This window comes from Nyctereutes procyonoides, unplaced genomic scaffold (genome assembly GCF_905146905.1).
Source record: "Nyctereutes procyonoides isolate TBG_1078 unplaced genomic scaffold, NYPRO_anot_genome, whole genome shotgun sequence".
NCBI classification, from domain to species: Eukaryota; Metazoa; Chordata; class Mammalia; order Carnivora; family Canidae; genus Nyctereutes; species Nyctereutes procyonoides.
The window spans coordinates 40,561,194-40,580,823 of NW_026575052.1; the positions used below are offsets into that span (position 1 = coordinate 40,561,194).

General features: G+C 37.9%; 1 long non-coding RNA gene across 1 annotated transcript; it reads right to left on the bottom strand.

Moving 5' to 3' along the window:
* Positions 1-283: 283 nt before the first annotated feature.
* LOC129514258 (uncharacterized) lies at positions 284-19,019 on the bottom strand. The gene is made up of 6 exons (XR_008665366.1): positions 18,091-19,019; positions 17,309-17,422; positions 12,083-12,202; positions 8,262-8,357; positions 7,352-7,534; positions 284-1,009 (listed from the first exon to the last, which is right to left on the bottom strand). It is a non-coding gene; the product is annotated as an uncharacterized LOC129514258 (long non-coding RNA).
* Positions 19,020-19,630: the final 611 nt, after the last annotated feature.

Genomic DNA, 19,630 nt, shown 5'->3' on the forward strand with positions numbered 1-19,630 from the left:
ATTATCATTACTGATATAATTGTTTTATTTTGTGCCTTTGGTTTTCTTTACTTTGTTTCTCTTTTCCTGCCTTTGACTATATTGATCAGATTTTCTCTGGTTATTCTTTTTTCCCTCCACCAGCTTGCCATTACACATCCCATTCCTATTCTTTTAGTAGTTCCATACATACTTCGTTTCAAAAAGTTTAAAAAGTACTCTCTTTATTATGTCCTAAGATCAGCAAAGATTTTTTTTAAGAGAGAGAGAGAGAGAGAGAGAGAGAGAGAGAGAGAGAGTCAAAGTTCTCTCTGGAAAAATAAACTGAGCAAACTTAAATTTTCTGAAAACTTGAAGTCACAGTATACTGATCTAGACAATAAATAGTACTTCAGAATTGAGTCATTTCTGTGCCTTCATTTTATGGGGATGAAGAAGAGACTGGAAGAGATCTCAGGGACCTCCTAGTGAAGGAGGAAGTCATTAAGAGCTCAAAGTTTCAGCAAGTCTACTTAGGGGGCTCTCACACCTCTCTGGATGTGTTGGATCTTCCTCTTCCTCCCATATGCCAGGAACCCTCCACAGACTCTCCACAGACTTCCTGCATATTCCTTGGACCCCTGTGAGATGGGGGCAGATGAAAGTCCCAGTGTGGACAGACCTGGTAGCCCACTTGTGATTTCTGTGAGGCATGGTCATACTCTTTGCTTGGGAAGTTTGACCATTCTTCACGAAGTCTCCAGGAAACTCCTCCTCCCTCCTGAGGAGCTAGACTTGCTGTTCTCTTTTGGAATTCCTGTTAATTCCAAGTCCTCTGTTTCCTGGTTGGACTCCAACTCATTAGCTTCTTGTTCAGTTTTCTGTTCTGGCTGCGCCTGCCCTACAGATGGATCCATCAGTCTGTCCAGCCCCAAGGATGGGAGTGTATTGATATCCAGAGGATTCTGTACAGAGCCATGGTGGTCCCTGGTCAGGTGTTCTGTTCTCCAAGGATCCTAACCATATTCTGGATTCTGGCAACTGGTTATCCCTGTGAGGACAAGACCACAATGAAAGAAGAAGTCAGAGTTAGGGATGTGGGACCGGGTTCAGGGTAATTATACAGACTTAATGGTTTGTTAGGATGCCTTCAGTTGCAGGAACCAGAATACCTCACTAAAACCGGCATAAGCAAGGAGGTTATTTATTGATTTATGGGCTTAAAAAGTCTCAAATGGGGCTATTTTTAAGTGATGCGCAATCTAGTGGTTTAAAAGATGTAACAAGTCCTCACGGTTTTTTTCCTCTATTCTAGCTCCAATTCTCTTGTATTATTTTATTTATACAGGACCTCACCTTATGGTCCTGAGAATGCTGCCAATAGCTCCCTGAGCTATTTCTTTATTATTTGTGTCTGCAGTGGAAAAAGATCATCCTTGACTCAGCATTTCAGGGAAAAGTTCTGGGACACTTGAGGTCACTGGCCCACTACTGGTTCAGTCACTCTAATCTAAGAAAGAATGCTCTTATTGGTTTAGTGTATCAGATGATACTCCACTGGACCAGAAGTACAGTTCGTTTCCTTGGAGCTACATGGATCCAAATTTCAAGAATCAAGAGATGTTGGACAAAGAAGAAGTTGTGCTGGCAGGGGCAGGAAAATGTCCATTGTGCTCAGATATACATGTCTTAGCAGCTATGGGATCCAACAATTCCTCTCCTTTTTATTTCTGATTTTTTGACCCCTTTGTGGTTTCTGTAAAAATGCTATCAATATGACTTCAGTCTTTTCAGTCAATGTTTCTTCTACCTGTCTGTTCCCAAACCCACTTCTTCAGGAAAAAGTTGCATCAGAAATAATATGATATTCCATTAGATTTATAGACTTTCTCATTGTCTAGGAGGCACTATTTTGATCAAAAGGTTTTAATGGGCAAATTTACCTGCATATAAGTCACTGTCTGTGGGGCATCTGAGTGGCTCAGTTGATGGTTTAAGTATCTGCCTTCAGCTCAGGTCATGATCCAGGGGTCCTGGGATTAAACCCCACATCAGGCTCCCTGCCCAGTGAGAATCTGCTTCTCCCTCTGTCCCTCCCCCTGCTTGTGTTCTCTCTTCCTCTTTCTCTCTCAAATAAATAAATGTCTTAAGAAAAATAAGTCACTATCCAGGAATTAAGGACTAAGGTGTCATCTCTGTTTTGTTTGGGATATTTCTCTGTTTGTTATTATTACCTTGAGTATGCTTAACCACTAAAACAAAATAATAAGTGTCAAATCAGCTAAAAGTTTGCACTTCTCAGTTAGAGGTTTATAATATCCTGGGGTATCCTCTATACTGGATACATGATGTCCAGGAACATTCACTCTATACTTGTACTATATTTATGGAAAGTGGTATATTTCTAACAGAGAGAGGGGGAAGGAGAAACTTTTGACTCACTCCCACATAGGTCTTGACTCTCAGAAGAAAGAGCCACATACTTATCTCATACAAAACTGGTCAATCTTGCTAGAGTCATTTCAGATAAAATCAGAGTAAGTTTAGCTACCATGCAAGCCATATTGCTGCCAGTAGAACAAAATGCTGACTGATCCCTGTTTTATTTTCCCTACATGCCCACAGTAAACTAAACTCTATATTGCATAAAGCTGCCTCATGTTAAAAAGTAGCCACCCATTGCGTGTCACAGTACCAATCCCGGAGGCACAGATGTATAGGGTGGGTGCGGGCCAAGGAGAAAACTAAAATGCTGTAGTCTGGACAATGGATACTCAAAAGTCTAAGACACTTTTCTTCTACCCACACATTTTTCAATGTGTGTTAAAATCCATTTGAGAAGGAAGCATGACAATGAGTCTGAAGAGAGATGGATGGGTGTAAAGCTGGCAAACTTTCATTGGCTTGAGTTTACCAATGCCTTGGATGCTCACAATTTCCAAACACACTTGTATCTCAGAGGAGGCTACCTGAGGAAGAGCCCAGCTCCCTAAGTACTTGTGACACAATCTATGTCCTCCACGCAGCTCTGGCTCAGACTTTGTCACCTTATAAATCCTGTGTCCATGTCAGTACAAGAGTTCCAGCTTCCTGCTGGAGAAAGCCCTGGTGACCCCAGGACTCACCAGCTCTCTGTCCTTGCCATGGCTGTGAAGGTTGCTGGGTCTGCAACTTGGCCCGGGCCCAAAAGTGTTAGTTCTTTGGACTGTCTTGAGTGAGAGCCTCAGCTGGAGAGGAAATGTTGCGCAACGTCTTTTGTCACAGATAAGATGTAATGAGTCCAGAGGATGTGTGATTAAAGGAAGCTCACAGGAAGTAGGGGTGGAAATTTTTGAGAACCATTTACAAGGCTTTTTACCTAGTCACGTGAGTAAAAAAAAAATTAAAAGCATCAAAAAGTAAAGGGCAGCTATTTGATTGAGACTGTGAAGGCAAATCCATTGAATTTGAGGCTGGTGGGCTAGAGAAATGGAGGAGGACAAAGGTTGACATGGAAATAAAAGTTACTCATAATTACCCCAGACCTGAATTGATCAATCTGTCTCTCTGAAGCTCACAATAGCTATTAAGTAATGATTTGACATTGTAAGGCCTGTGGCTAAAGACACCAAGTTTAAAAAGAAAACAGTGTACTTTCTTCTTCATAGCCAGGAGAGAGGGTAAGGCAGGACATGGGAACTGAGACTTAGGGAAATAAGCTGCTGAGAAAGGGTGAGTTCTTTGAAGAGACAAACCAATAAATACACCATGGCAGGAATCGGAAAACCTAGTGTCAGAAATTCTGACAGCGCAATCCATGGGGATTTTCACATGGACCCATGGATTTGAAGATTAGAGACAATTTATTGTTTTCCTTAAATTGGTGGTGTGGCTGCTAGCAACATAAAAAGCCATAATTCCACAAAATAGTATTTTAATGAGTGTAGACTGTTCTCTCCATAATATCAGAGGCATGGTGTGGTGGGGAAAAGAGTGAATTAGGAGTCAGGAAACCTGGGATCTAGGGTTGGAGATGCCCTGTAGAAACTCCTGCTTGCCCATTGCTTTGTCCCATCTGTCAAATACAGTTTGAATTAATTGTTCTTTAAGAAATATTCTAGCCCTAAATTTTAGTAACTTCAATAGATTGAACCACAACTAGTAATTAGGTTGCAGTTTTATTTAGTCAGATTATCTGTATGGAATCCAAATCTTACTAAACACTCTGAATTGATAATACCCAGAATAGGGATTTATTTGATAGAATGCAACCCTATGCCTTCCCACCACTTACGCATTTTGCCTTCTTGATTCTGTTGGTATCGCTTTAAACATGTTGTTTCCCCTCAGACTGTAGAGGAGATATGTTGTAGGCATCAAAATAAAATATGTAATTATTGAAACTCTTTAAGGGAAGCTTTGTGACTGCCATTTTACAGATAAAGAAACTGAGGATAAGGTAAATGGCCTAAGGTCACAGCGCTAATAAAATGGCAAAGCTGAGGTTTAGTTTCCAGAGTTGCTTCAAAGGCCATGTCCCTTTCCAGAGACCAAATGCTCCAGCTGAGTCCTTAGGAAATGGGCTCTGAGCCAGTTTTAAAATACTGTCTGCCTGAACTCTACCCCCAATCACACCCCCCATGACAGAGCACAGGCTAACAGGGCTCAAGAGACCTTGGTTATACCATGGGCAAAGTTGCCACCAACCTTAGGGATTTGGGAAAGGGTTGAGTCCCACACATTCCCTTCTGCTATTTTGAGATTTGAAATGCTATTCACACAACTCAATCACTTCTTCAGATGTGAATATAGTCTGTGCTTGGAAGTGCAATTTTTGTTCTCTTATTGGTAGCTTGCCTACTTGTCAATCAGTGTGCGCAGTAACCAGGAAGCACCTTATGAAGAAATTAGCAGACAGCTGGAATCTGACTCTACTTTGCTATATTTGGCCAAAACTAGGTTTGAAAAACATCTCAGAGTTAGGACAGGGTTCCCAGGTGCCTTGGGAAAACTTCCTGGCTGCCTTTCAGTGAATCCCAACTATTTCAATTCTCACATGGGGGAACAAGAGAGATGAAGAAGAAGAGGGTGTTTTTTTAGGAGCCAGAGCTTCACTTCTTTTAGGCAGAACCACAGCATGAAGTCCATGTGACCTCCAGTGAGGAAAAATTAATCTAAGAAATTGCATCACCTGTAAGTTGTTTTCATGAATTCTCTCCTTCCCCCTCTCAAAAAAAAAAAAAAAATACAATGAGGATACGTATGTTAACTCTTTAAAAAGAATATGGGGGAGATGTGTATCACCTTCTGGGAAAAATAGATTAAAAAAACCCTGATAATTGCCACTTTGATTTGCACCTCTGTGATAACTGCATTTAATCCTTTTCCTGCTGTTATAAGGGAAAAAGCAAAAATATACATACTTATTAAAGTAACATCTCCTCAATGTTAAAAAAATGACCGCATTTTCCCAAAAGAAAAAAAATGGCCTCAGTTCATTTAACAGAATACATTATTTACTCTAAGAGAAATTACAGCTTTAAGAATTCAAATCAGTAGCACCTACATGTGAGTAAACATTAGGCCAGTGTGTCCTGAGAGGAAGGCATGGTACCTGTTTTCATGTAAATGATTACAAACAGTCATTGTACTAGGAGCTTTAATACTGCTCAGGACTTACAGGATTGCACTCATGAGCAGTAAATCTGCTAACACAAAAGTCCTCCTCCTGGCTTGGAGTCCTAAATCCTATTCCGTGGTTCTCTCAACTGTAGGATGTAATGATCACCCAGCCCAAGGCTGCTGGGGAGCAGAACCAGATGGTCTTCACCTACAGAACTGGCATACCGACAGGAAGGTATCATAAGAACAGGGATTATTTTGTAATTAGGATCAGTCCTGGCATGAAAAAGTTGGGTTTTCAAAAGGTGCATTATGACTGAAAGGAATTATGGCTGATTTTCAAAAAAGACTTGGTTTTTGTTAAACTCGACGTTCTGAACCCTAAAGAAGGAGCTCTTCCTCCATCCCATCTGGCTAGAGTTGTCTTCACTGCATTTGCCAGGTCGAGGGATGGTTCTTGTGTAGGTTCCTGGGGCTCTTTGCACACTGACTACACTTTAGAAACTCATCACGCAGGCTGCCCAGGGCTTCCTACAGCTAAGGCATGGCTCTTCTAGGCAGGTTCCAGAAGACCTTTCACAGTCCTATGCCAGGAATCCTTAGGAAATGATGCATCAGTAGCATCTGTCCTGTGCAAGTTATCCCAGGCATCATTAGGGAGCAGGTCTGTGGTGACCAGGATAGCTTAATGCATAAAGACATAGATCGTTGCACATTCAGATTTTTCAAATTAATAAAACCACACATTATGCACACTGATCAGGGTTGTTTGTCTATCTATCGATCAATCATTTTCCTAATATGTTGGAATGCAACTCCATCCTTTCCCCTGCTTGTGCTTTATGCCTTCCTGCCTCTGTTCTCATGACTGTAAACATGCTACAGTTTCCGCTAAATAAGACTGTAGAAGAACATTGATTTCTTTGAACTGACCTGTCAACATCTTTTGGGAGGAAAATGGTGTGTATATTATTTTTTCTCTCCCATTCCTTGTATGTGTGTATACTGTGGTATGTACGTGTCATAACATTTTGACAATGAGGCTATCTTCAGGGGTAGTAAATTTCCCATTAATCAAGGCATTTAAGTATAAATAAGTTGGTGACTTGGCAGAGGCATTCCAGAAAGAAATTTCTTACCAGATGAATGTTCATTCACATGTCTCCATAGTCTATGGATACTTTAATATGTGGTAAGTATAACATTACAGTATGGAGGTTGTTGATTCAAGTGTAAACATGTAAAAATGCCAGTTTTCTAGGGTAGGCTTTCTCGTATGTTCTCGTCTCATCTATAATCCCATCTAGTTATAGATATTAACAAAATAAAGAGATCACAGGTGAGTATAAGTGAAAAATTGAGCACACAATTTCAGTAGAGATACAAGCAAGCTATACCATCATTATTTGTAAAGGCATGGAACACATTTAGATGAAAGTTCATGATTAACAACAGAATTTATGTGGTGCATATAAATCCATATTTAAAATAATTCTCTTATATTTGTGAAATTTTGATAATTAGGTTATGAGATCTCATCAGTTGATAAATATTTTTTGGTGTCAGCTCTGCTATTTTCTGCTTCATCCCCTTTCCCAGGCTCGCATTATCAGTATCATCTTAAAACCCCAGGCGTCTATTTGCAATGATTAAATCAGTGCCAACTACATAATGTTATCTGCAAATACCTTTAACTGGGCCCAGGTAAACTGCACTGTGTCCTAACATGCAGAACACAAACAAACGGATGGCATCGACGCAGCCACCCCGTGTAATGGAGCCCTGTCCTTACCTCTCTCCTGTGATGTGACACCCAGCAGGTGGCTTCACGGGCTGCAGCCACTACAGCCACCCAGGGCCCGTGTTCAGAAATGCCCCACCGTTGGCACAATGCTCTGTCATCACAGTCTTGAAATCGTTGATAACTGTATCTTTGAACTTGTGTTCTCTCTACTGATAATACGAGGGGATTTGCCTTTAAAAAAAAAAGAGTAAGAAGCAATAGTTTAGCAATTTTGAGAAGAGGTGAAATTATATGATTTGGAGAGAGGGGGTGGAGGGCACGGTGAACTGATGAGGACAATAGGGTAGGGCTGTCTGGCAATGTTGGAGCTTCACTGGCTTGGTGACCATAAATTTGTCATTGTCTGTACGATCTTCTCTAGTTATGTTCACCCACATAGCCTAGGTAGGAAGCAGCTGAAGAGTTAAACTTCAGGAGGGTTGAAAGCTGTAGAGGCAAACACAATGGAGGAGAGCAAGGAGCATGCAAAAGCACTTGAAATCCAAGCTGGGTGAGAAGGAAAATAATGACCTTGTGGGAGGAAAGTCACTAATGAACAGATGGATCGCAGGCCGATGAGTTTAAAGAAATGCTTTGACTGCCAAACTATAAGTTAGTTGGGAACACAAGAAATCCTGGTTAGCTAGGGGTGGGAGGCAGTTGAAATAAAGACTTTGGAGAAGGCACAGTTATTGGTAATTAAAAGCTGGGCGACGTGGAGATGTGAACATGGGAATGCATCGCTGAGATGCGAGATAAACGAAATGTGTGTGAAAAGGTTCAGACACAGAGCCCCGGGGGCTGAGGACTGCATTTTTCTGAGGTCTCAGCAGTGACAGCAGTCCAGGAGGAGAGAGGGGAAGCAAACTAAAATCTTACATGGGTGATGGTAACCAGGAGGAAGAGCAGGTGTTCTCACCTATGCCATGTGTTCAATTTGCTGGCTGGCTTGAGGGGAGAGTAACCATCACCCCGGTACCAGGTGCATATGGAGGGGGCACAAATCCCCTTCACACTAAAGAGAGAAAAGTGAGATTTCAAGATACAGTGAGTACGAGAAAGGAAAGAATGTTATCAAGCAATGAGGAGAGAGGAGAAAAGTAATTTTTAAAAATCATTTAAAATGTCTCATTACTTCCTGCAAAGATTAGGTCTGTCACAGTTCCAGTCAGAATCAGGAAATTACTGATTCATTAGGTTAGCTTTGTCGGCTGAGCTGGATTTGTCTCCACACTTTCTTCTGTGGATTCATATGTTTCAGGTTAAGATACCATGAGGATCATGAGCAACATGGGATCACTGGACACACAGTAGTTTCAACCTGGCCACACTATCAGAATCTTAATGTGGAAGAGTGGGATTCAGGTTCCAAGGACCCATGGGAGTGTGAGACAGCCTCAGCTATTGGGACACAAGACAGGGGTGCCAGCAGCCTGACTTCCACTGGGGCAGTGACTAAGTTTCAGGAGCTAATGGGATGGAGGAAATATGGGGACTCTCACAGAATGGATCTCATAGAGAACCACTTCATAACACAACCATACCCACTACACACAAGAATTCAATCTTTCTATAATTTATAATGGCATTTATTTATATCCCAAGGCTGTGTTAGCATGCATATGTTTCACTGCATCAGTCTTTAGGACTAATATTCAAACTGAAACATTAGGCAAGAATCCACATCTTCTGCTAAGATAACTGCAAAGAATGCATCTGCCCAGCTGTTCTGGGTCACTGGCCACATTGCTGTGATCCTCTATATTTTCTGGCTAAAGGATTTGCTCATCTACAACAGATTCCCACTTTTGTGATATGGCATAAAAGCAGAGCCCAGGATCATTAAAATGCTGAAATGTTGCAGGTTTGGTATATTATTTTTAACTAGCTTCTCTAATAAAATCTCATAATTAATCTGGGTGCTTAGGGAATAGGATGCTTTAAGCTTTTAAAAGTTATTGACTGTTCATCGGAAATGCTTTCCTTCTCTCCCTCAACCTCTTTACTAGCTGAAACTGGCCATAATTCTGGGTGTTATTTTCATTGAAGAATCATAGGTCTAGCTCTAGAAAGAACCTTGGAAATGATGACATTGGATGAGTGACTTATCAAAATCATGCAGTTAGTTAGGGGCAGAACCAGATTTAAAAATATAAACTAGTGAAATAGGAGCCCAAGAATATCCTCTAGATTAGTTTTCTTCACTCAGTCTCTGATAATAGAATAAATGACTTTTTACTGAAAATACAGAAATATATTTCAGATTATTTGGGGTCTCTGATTGTTGACAGAATATAATTTTCCTTCAGTGGATATTTGAAGATATTTTTCTGTTCATATTATTATTCTTAATTTTAGCCAGTGTCACTAGTCAAAAAAAAAAAGGCAAAGAAATGTTAATTTGCAGCAAGCAGAAAACCAAGGTTGCTTTGAGTTATACATGGACTTTTTGGTGTTATTATCAATTTAAATAAAAGTTCTACAGCTCCCTTTAGATGACTTTTGCAAGGTCATTGCTTTTGGATGAGTCATCACACTGCTCCTGGAAAATGACTTTAGGAATAAGTCATACGGAGATTTGAAAGAGCCTTGTTTCTCACTATGACAGTTATGCAAGTGGAAAGAATAGCCTTGAATCCAAAGAAAGGAATAGCTTGAACCAGGACATTTCAGTAACTATACAGACTACTTATTTCCAGAAAATGAACCTGTTTATCTCTATTAACTACAGAGTTGTGTATTGATACTATTTATTTGATTCCTGGGAAAGAGATTTGCCAAAATAATCTTAATTAATATGAATATGCCCATAGATACCAGCATCTCGGCTGTTTGGCCAATTGCATCCCTAATGAGGCAGATGTCAAATTTAGACACAAATCCCTATAGCACTTGGCTTTGGAAGCATGAGTTTTTTTATTCAGGACTAAAAGTCCATTTCAGACCATAGGTATGCATGGGTAATAGATGTGTCTCTTGATAATTTGATAGTTTATTTGGGAATATTCAGTATTAAAATTCATACATGTCATATTTTCATTGTTGCACTCATTATTTCTGGGCCACTGAAAAGAACTGGATGCTTTAATAAGAAGGACAAAGAGAACAGCTTTATTTTCATCAAAGCAGGTATTAAGATTTTTAAAAATGCTGCTTCTCCTTAAACTTCTTCTTCATTAATTTCTTAAACAATGACCCAAAATGAAATTTCAAGAGTTTTTCTTCTGCATTTGATATGTAAGTGAAAGAGTCATATCCCATTGTCACTGTGTACTAAGTTTCCACTAGGTTAGAATAAGTAGTACTTGTAAGATACTCTCATATTTATCATGAGCCTATGAACCATACATCTTATTAGTTGATAAGACTATGAGGTAGCTAAAGCAGGGTCTTCTCACCACCATTTCACTGTTGAAGAAATGAAAGCTCCAGAGTCATATGATTTGCTCTATGTGCCATAACTAGTTTGTGTTCCTTCAGAATTAAGCTTTATAAAATTTAGACAGCTCACTGATGTATGAGAATATTCAGACCTACATCTATAGAGCTCTATTTCTACAAATAAACAAAGCTCATGCTTCTCTATATCTTTATTTTTAGCTTCATAATTTTGTCATCCTCTTGGGCACTAGTCTTAAGAGCTCTTGAATACTCCTTAATTCTGAAGAACATCACTTTACACTTCCCAGGGAAGACCTCACATTTCAATGCTATTAACCCTTTGCTCCGGGATTAGAGAGTATCACAGTAACAGGTTTAACAGAGAGCTTCCAATGAGATAATCAGTTTACAAGGGCCTGAGAAAAATCAAGATCATACCAAGGACCAGGACTGGCCATGACCACAGCAGTGTCCTTGTCCTGGACAGAAGATTAATCTATGATCTATTCACAAGCTCCTTGAAATCCCTTCAGAGCTCAAGCCTATTATTAACATAGGCCCTTGCAAGGCTGTTGCCAGAAAAGACCTTGAGAATCAACCAGTCTAACATGTTCATTTTATAAACAAAGAACTCTGAGACAGGTCTTGATGGGTGAGAGAAGTGAGTCAGCATCTCACAGTGAGTTCAATTCAAGCTGAGGCTGATTCAAAGGCCCTGACTTCCAGACCCGTGATTAAGTGCTTTCATATTAATTTATAAACAACTTTGGGCTAGAAACCCATAGCAATTTTGAGGTAAGAATATCAATCATTATTTTATAGATGAGGAAACAGAAGCATGGGAGTTAAAGGATTTACTGGAGGCCAGGAAATGGTAGAGATGAGCTAGGATATGTGTTCTTTCCACACAGCACAATCCATCCCACCAATTTGTAGCTATTGGCTTAATCACTAAGTCACCTGAAAAAGTCCTTTTATCAGGATCTTGATTGTGATCACAATCATTATCATTCATTCACAATCATTCATTCAACAAATATTTATTATTGACCAGCTATATGCCAGGTATAGATATTGATAAGATACTCTTAAAAAAAAAAGAAGCTAAGTTTAAATACAGTTAAGTCTCATTCTTTACTGTGGTTATGTTCTATAAAATCTCCACAAGGCACTGGATTAGCAAATACTGAATCATGGCACCATAGAGGAAATACAGGGTGAGGTTCCTGCGAGTCTCTGCTCACATTTTCATCAATCGATGCGTAGCCTTGTTTATGTGTGTCTGTTTAAAGACACCTTATTAACATACATATTGTTGATTCATTTTCATTGAACTCAGCCAGGAGCATCATAACTTACCTGAATGAAGCTTGTCTAACACATGTATTTTCTCTCTAAGGCACATCCCAGCCTTCTTGCACTTGTGAACCCTCGACAGCACTTTAACACCATACTCATGTACCATTTTAGACAGGAAAACTATCAACAAAGAGAACACAAATTCAAAAAGCATAGTCCTAAATAGGTCCTGAAAAAGACACTTGCATATAGCCTGAGAACTGAAGTAGGAGGGCATCACCTTGGTTGACCTCAGCTGGGAACACATGCATCACGTGGCACAACTTTTTCACCACTCTGTCCATGTGCACCTCTATGAATGACTACTGAAGCACCTGGAGTACTGGCTTGGTGGTCCCAAATAAACAGAGTAAGTAGGCAAATTCACAAATGTGGAATCCATGAATAATGAGGTACAGATGTAATTAAATCATTTACTTGATTTACTATATTTATTAAATCAAATAATTTCAAATTCTAAACAAAACAAAATAAATTTAAAATAAAAACTCATTAAATATTTAGTAGTTTAAAAGAAAATTAAATCAGATTCCTGTCCTTACAGAGCCTGCAATCTAGAACCACAGGTAAACAGTAGACAAATAAACAAAGTACATTATTTTCAAATATGACTTCAATGAAGGAAAAGAATAAGGCAGGAGGGACAGTAGTATGATGGGGCTCTTTTTTTCTGGGTGGCCAGCATTAACTGAAATTTTGAGTCTAAACTGAGCACAGGAAGTTAGCAATAAGCATGACAACTCGGGAAAATTCTGGAGAATCTACTCTCACTGTTACCTCTCTTCCTTTTTACCTTGAGAGAGGAAGAAAGCACTCATAGCTCCTCCTAAAGAAGAACTTCTGCCAGAGAAATATATATATATATATATATATATATATATATATATATATATATATAGAGAGAGAGAGAGAGAGAGAGAGAGAGATGATATAGATATGTATAGATATAGAGATGTGCATACATGGATATAGATAACAGATCCAGATATAGTATAGACATAGGTATATCTATCTATATACACACACATAAAGGACCCTGAAATGAACTCACCCTCTCTCCCTACTCTTTAAACATCACTATTATAAATGAGGACTCAGGCCAATCACTCTGCAGTATAGGAGGGGATAGAACAATATGAAATTCTTTTTTTCAACTCTCAGTTAAGAGGTACTGACCCAGATTTTTGTATAAAGTGAAAGCAGTAATAAAGAAGTAAAATCAGTTCAAGGGTTTTCTAGGAAACATATCATATCCTTATCACAGAAGCAGATTAACACATTTTAGAGTTGGAATGGGCTTAAGAAATATTTTAATCTAATCACTTCATCTTATAGAGACAGGAACTGAAGCACATTTGCTCAAGGTTATAATTACTTGTAGGATCTGGGTAAAAGAGATTAATTTTAGATGACAAATTTACTTGGAAGGAGATATATATATTTATATGTCCAAGGCTTAATAAATTTTTAGTATTTGATAAAAGTTGAATTGTTAAAATATATGAATGGTATTTTTAAATGTCAACTGAATGCATTTAAAGAATTTTTTTAAATGTCTAAATGCCAATTCATTCCTTGCTAATAGGTAATCTAGTACTTTCTATCTATACATCAGGCACTGATGAGGCAGCTCTAATTCAAGCAAAGATCCCTTTACTAACTTGAATGTTATAGGCCATAAAACTTAGAATTGTGCCAAAGCATTTTCAAAATCAACTTTAAGCAGGGAACTAAAAATATTCAGTAAGGTTTTTAAAATTTAATCTAAAAAGTCCTCTGTATTAGCTTTTACCTTTTGTGAAGATATCTATATTCTCTATGGAATGATTATAGATCAAAACTGTTCAAGCCAAGATATAAAGACCTTAAAATGCTTTAGGGCTGACATTAAATAAATAATTAACCCCTAATAAGCAAATAAAAAGAAAAACTGGGAAAACATTTGCCACATAACTCAAATAATTAGCAATTCTAATATAAAAGTAACTTCTAGATATGGGAAAGAAGATACTTACCTCCATAGACAAATGTGCTATATAAAGGAATAGATAGCTCAGGAAAGAAAGATGAAAGAAAGAAAGAAAAGAAAGAAGAAAGAAAGAAAGAAAGAAAGAAAGAAAAGAAAAAGACAAATGCCTGTTAACCATATGAGAATATGGTCGATCTTACTAATAAGAAACAATTAAAATTAAAACTACATGAGGAACCACTTTTGCTATCAGATTGGCAAAATTTAAAGTGTGGGGAAATAGAAACTTTTGAAAATCACTACCATCGATGCAAAATGAAAAAAGCCCTGTGGAAGGAAATTTGACACTGTCTTCCAAAACTACATCTGCATTTACCCTTTGACCAACAATCTCATTTTTTTATATAAATTTATTTTTTATTGATGTTCAATTTGCCAACATATAGAATAACACCCAGTGCTCATCCCATCAAGTGCCCCCCTCAGTGCCCGTCACCCCATCACCCCCACCCCCACAATCTCATTTTTAAGAATCCTTCCAACATATGGCAAAAATAAAAAGTGATCTATTTACAAAGCTTTTCATGGTAGCCTTGTTTGTAGTAGCAAAAGACCGGCCATTACCCAAAGGGCTGTCAGTGGGTGTCTTCATTTCCTAGAGTTGCCTCAACGAATTACCACAAAGTAGGTGGCTTACAACAACAGAAACTTACCATGTCACATTTCTGAAGGCCAGAAGTCTAAAATCAAGATGTTAATAGGGCCATGCTCATTTTGAGACTGGGAGAAAGGAATCCCTTCCCTGCCTCTTCTAGCTTCTGGTGTTTGCCAACAATACTTGATGTTTTTTGGCTTATAGACACATCAATCCAGTCTCTGCTTCCATTGTCATGTGGCCATCTTCTCCCTGTGTGTCTCTCTTCTCTTTTTATAAGATTAGCCATATTGGACTAGGGTCCACACAATATATGAATATAACTTCATCTTAACTTGACTATATCAGCAAAGACTGTAATTCTAAATAAGGTCACATTCAAAGGTACCAGAGGTTAGGATTGAACACATATTTTTTTGTAAGGACACAATTCAACTCCACATTAGTGGATAGATTGAATAATCTATGGTGTATCAACACAATGGAAATCTATACACCTATCATAGGAATAATTAATATATCTATATGCTACTATAGAATATTCTCTAGAATATATTATTAAGTTAAAGAAAAAGCAAAATGAAGTAAAGTATGGATAATATGTTACTATTTAACTCTGCCAGGATTGCTTATGTGTTTATTTTAAATTATGAAATAATAATAATAATAATAATGGTAATAATAATAATGGAGTTACCTAAATAGAGAATAATACAGGTGGAGCAGAAATACAAGTGAAACCTCCACAGATATCAGTTGTTTTGTGCATCTGATTTCAGAATCATGTAAATATTTTATGTGATTACAAAATAATATTAAAATTTCAAAAGCAAACTCTAACCATCAAAAGCAAAGTGAAGTAAAATGAATCTGTGTTTCCAGTTGGTGGAACTGATAGAGGAACTATTCCAAATGACTCTAAAATGCAGTATTTTGAAAGTCCATCCCTTAGCACAAAGGGGAACTGTAAGAAAAAACAAAACAAAAAACAAAAAAACAAAACATAAACCTGAAACCACTTATGAGCAATCATATTGTTGGTGGCAGTAATCAGCCTGTTATGTGTATCATATAGATAATGAAGGAAGAAATCCAGTGATTATGTTGGTGTTAATGAAAACCAGGATTTTGGCCTAGGAGAAAGGTAATACATAATGAAATTAAGGTTAAATAAAAATTCCACGGTTAACAATTTCAGTTGGATACAGTGTGATGATGGTATTGTGATTATACTTCAACAAAGGGGTCTTGCCTTTTAGAGACAAACACTGAAATATTTACAGATGAAATAATAGCTTATCTGGGATTTGTTTCAAAATAGGAAGGGAAAAGGGGAAATGAATGGGTCTCTAAAAGAAACAAATTTTGACTATGAGTAGATAATTGTTTTTTTTTTTTTTGAATCGATAATTGTTGAACAAGGTTGTGGGTACATGGAGAATTCATTATACCATTGTCTCCACTTTTGTATATGTTTGAAATTTTTCACAGTATATTTTTCTATCTATACCATATTCATTACATACATATATAAGTGTATGTGCTATAAATATGAATAGGCATATATTGATTCATGTTCTAAATATTTTTACATTCAGACATATGCCTAAGTACATATACTTAGTAAGAACCATAAAAATGTATAAATTTCTCTAAATTTTATGTATTTAAGTAATCTCGACACCCAACGTGGGGCTCAAACTCACGGCCCTAAGATCAAGAGTCCAAGAGTCCTATGTTACACTGACTGAGCCAGTCAGGTGCCCCCAAAATATATTTCATTGACCTAAGTGCCCTATCACTTAACTTCTTGGCATTGAATATGCATTGCCCTGTGAGCAATCACCATGGTGGCCTCTCAGCAACAATGTCTACCACAGTCACCAAATTAAATACACCCACCTTCCCCTTGGGACATTTACCTACCTATATGGAAACTCCCTCAGAAAACAATAGAAATTCTAGTAATTCCCCTTCTTTTTAATTTCTCAGACTCAACCACTCCAGAGTTTCTGATTCCCAGCATGATGTACATGTAGCAATCACAGTGGTGTATGGATCGTGGGCACTCTCCTGCTGAATTTCTGCAATAGGGTTGAAATATGTCACCACTGACACCTGTTTCTTTTCTAAGCAGCACCAGATGCCTTGTAGGTTTGATCTAATTAAAATTTGTATATTTTTTTTACTCTGATCGTCTGTTCACCATATTAATTTGCTCATCAGTAGTAAGGTTCAATGACCCTAAAGTCTGATGATGAATCAGATGAATCAGATAAATCACACCTCTTCCCCTAGGAAGGAATGAGTAAGGATTTGGAGAAGGAAGTTCAGTGTTGGGGGGTTTACTGTAGTGAAAGCGTGTCCACGGAAAACTTGAGGCCAGAAGAATAGAGGCCCCACTCTTATACTTCTGTAAACCCTCTCACTTATACTTTTCAGGGGCCACACTTCAGCTACTAGTGAGTCTCCTCTTTCTCATCTCCAAGTTATACTCATATTTTGTTTTAAATGTATGGATATGCATGAATGTTTATACACATTTATTCATGTCATGGTCCAGGTATTGATTACACTTAGTGGAATGAATATATTTGTTTACCTTAACCTATTTATAGAGACATTTCCTTGGTTGTTCTCTATCTTCCATAGTATTCTCCATTCACGTTCATGGTTGCATTCTAGGTTTCTTCCTTGAGTGCTTCAGAATGAGGCTCTTGGAATAAAAGATAAAGCTTCAATCATTATGGCTGCCTTCCTCCAAGCTCTTTAACTTTTCTCTTTCCAAGAGTGTTGATACTAAGAACATCTTTTTCTGGTGAGTCTGAGATGCTATATTACCCTCACCAGGGAACTATCTGGACCAGAGCTAAGAAGGCCAACGGAACGTGCTAGAAACCAAAAGTAGGTTGTTTGTGTCTCAAGCAATTTATTAGGATTTAAATTTAAAACAAACGTTTTGATTTTGCACACATTTTGAGCAATTGACATTCTTTGGGATAAGAATTCTAAAATCTTGGATCAATTTACTGTTGACACTGATTTGAGCTTATTTATCCCATGTCCAATTGTGCGAAAAAAAGACTTGGCCAAGAAGGCCTAAAAAGCCACCTGCAGTCATGGCATTCCCAGGTCTAAAATCAAATGGTGAATACCAAGTGGTAAGTTGATCATATTTCCTCTGATAGCAGAAACCCCATGTGGCTCTTTTCCATCTGTCTATGCTATGATTATTAAATGCATTAACTGCTTCCCCTAAAGTATTTCTGCTCAAAACTCAATATACTTACCAAATGCCTTGGGGTCTGACTTTCCCTCTCTTGAAACTTTCTAAGAATTCTCAGAAAGGAAAGAATTTCAGAGTATCTTTGGACAAGGCTTCACCTTGGGTGGGGCTGTGACCAGCAGGGAGGATGTGTCATTGGTAACCCAAGGTGATCTGACTGTTAGTTACACCATCTGGCCATTTGGAGTGCCAATATGTAACGAGAGTAACTTCAGGCACAGTTCAAATATCCTGTGCATTCCTGCAGAAAGACAAGTAGTGCTCTAGCTTCAGGCGTTGTGGTCCTGACATCAGTGGCAGGGAAAGACCACGGAATGGGATGATTCCTCTGTTCTCCTTATCTGCAAATGGAGTCACAATTATTGCTTTCCTCTAGTACAAAATAGAAGCTGAGTTTCAAAACAGAGGAGGGTGGGTCACTCTGAGAAAATTTAACATAGTCACAAAAGCTAGTAATGCAAGAGGGTGTTTCTGAATGGAAACTGTGGTAAGCCACTGTTTTATTTTTATGCACAGTAGTCATTTTTCTTCTAAGTATGCAGTATACACTGGCTTACCTATTCCAGAGAAGTGGAGCCAGTGTCCTGATTGGTGGTTACAATCAGAATTCTTTATTTGTTTTTTCTATATGGAAGTTGTCACTTAATCCATAGAGAAAAAAACTAGAGCTACTCATAAAAGACATTCCAAAGGAGAGACATGTGAGGGACTTCCCTTTGCAAATCTAACTATTAAAAACATGTGATAAAGTTAGACTTACCTTCAAATTTGTGGAATATTTAGGTGGGAGACAGGGCTTTTTGTATGCTTCAGATCTACAATACTTACAGTTCGTTTTGATTTGATTTTGGAGTTGCAGTTCCCTTTTGTCCAAGATCATACACACACCCAACAGTCCAATCCTACCCAAATTTGTTCATTTATTTCATTTATTTGACTGGTCTGGCAATTCACATGGTTTTACTTAGGCCTGGGTCGTCTATGTGTCAATATTGAGGACAATTAGTAATTTAGTGACAGATTTCAATTCAAGTTGTATGTATGTCCTGGCTATATGACCTTGGGCATATTCTATTATATATATATATATATATATATATATATATATATATATATATATATATATAATCTCAGTTTCTTTATCTGTGACATATGGAGAATAAAATACCACAAAGATGATAAAAAGATTTCATGAGAGGACACAAGTATAATGCCCTTAACATGAAGGATAAGCATGAAGTTAGTATTAACTGTTGTTAGACTTAGATATGCTGAGTCTGCGCTATCAGAAAACTTATAATTCTTTCACTTTTGAACATGACCCTGAGCTCCCATTATTTCTCATTAAAAGCTGGGAGAAAGAAATAAAACCTATATGAAGCTGAATGGTTATTAGGTACATATAACTATACTTTCTATTAGATCTAAGGCATAGCCTAGGTAAATACGCTTACAGTATTACATGTGGCAAAAGAGAAATGTGTAAGCCAAGACTTGATGACTCTGGCTGATATGTAGCTGCAAATTTTAGGACTTAATTCAAGAGAATATTACTGCAGTTTCGACATGTGGATGCTTAGAAAATATAAAATTGACAAGATTTTATATCTATGTTATGTTTGAACCCAGGATTATTCT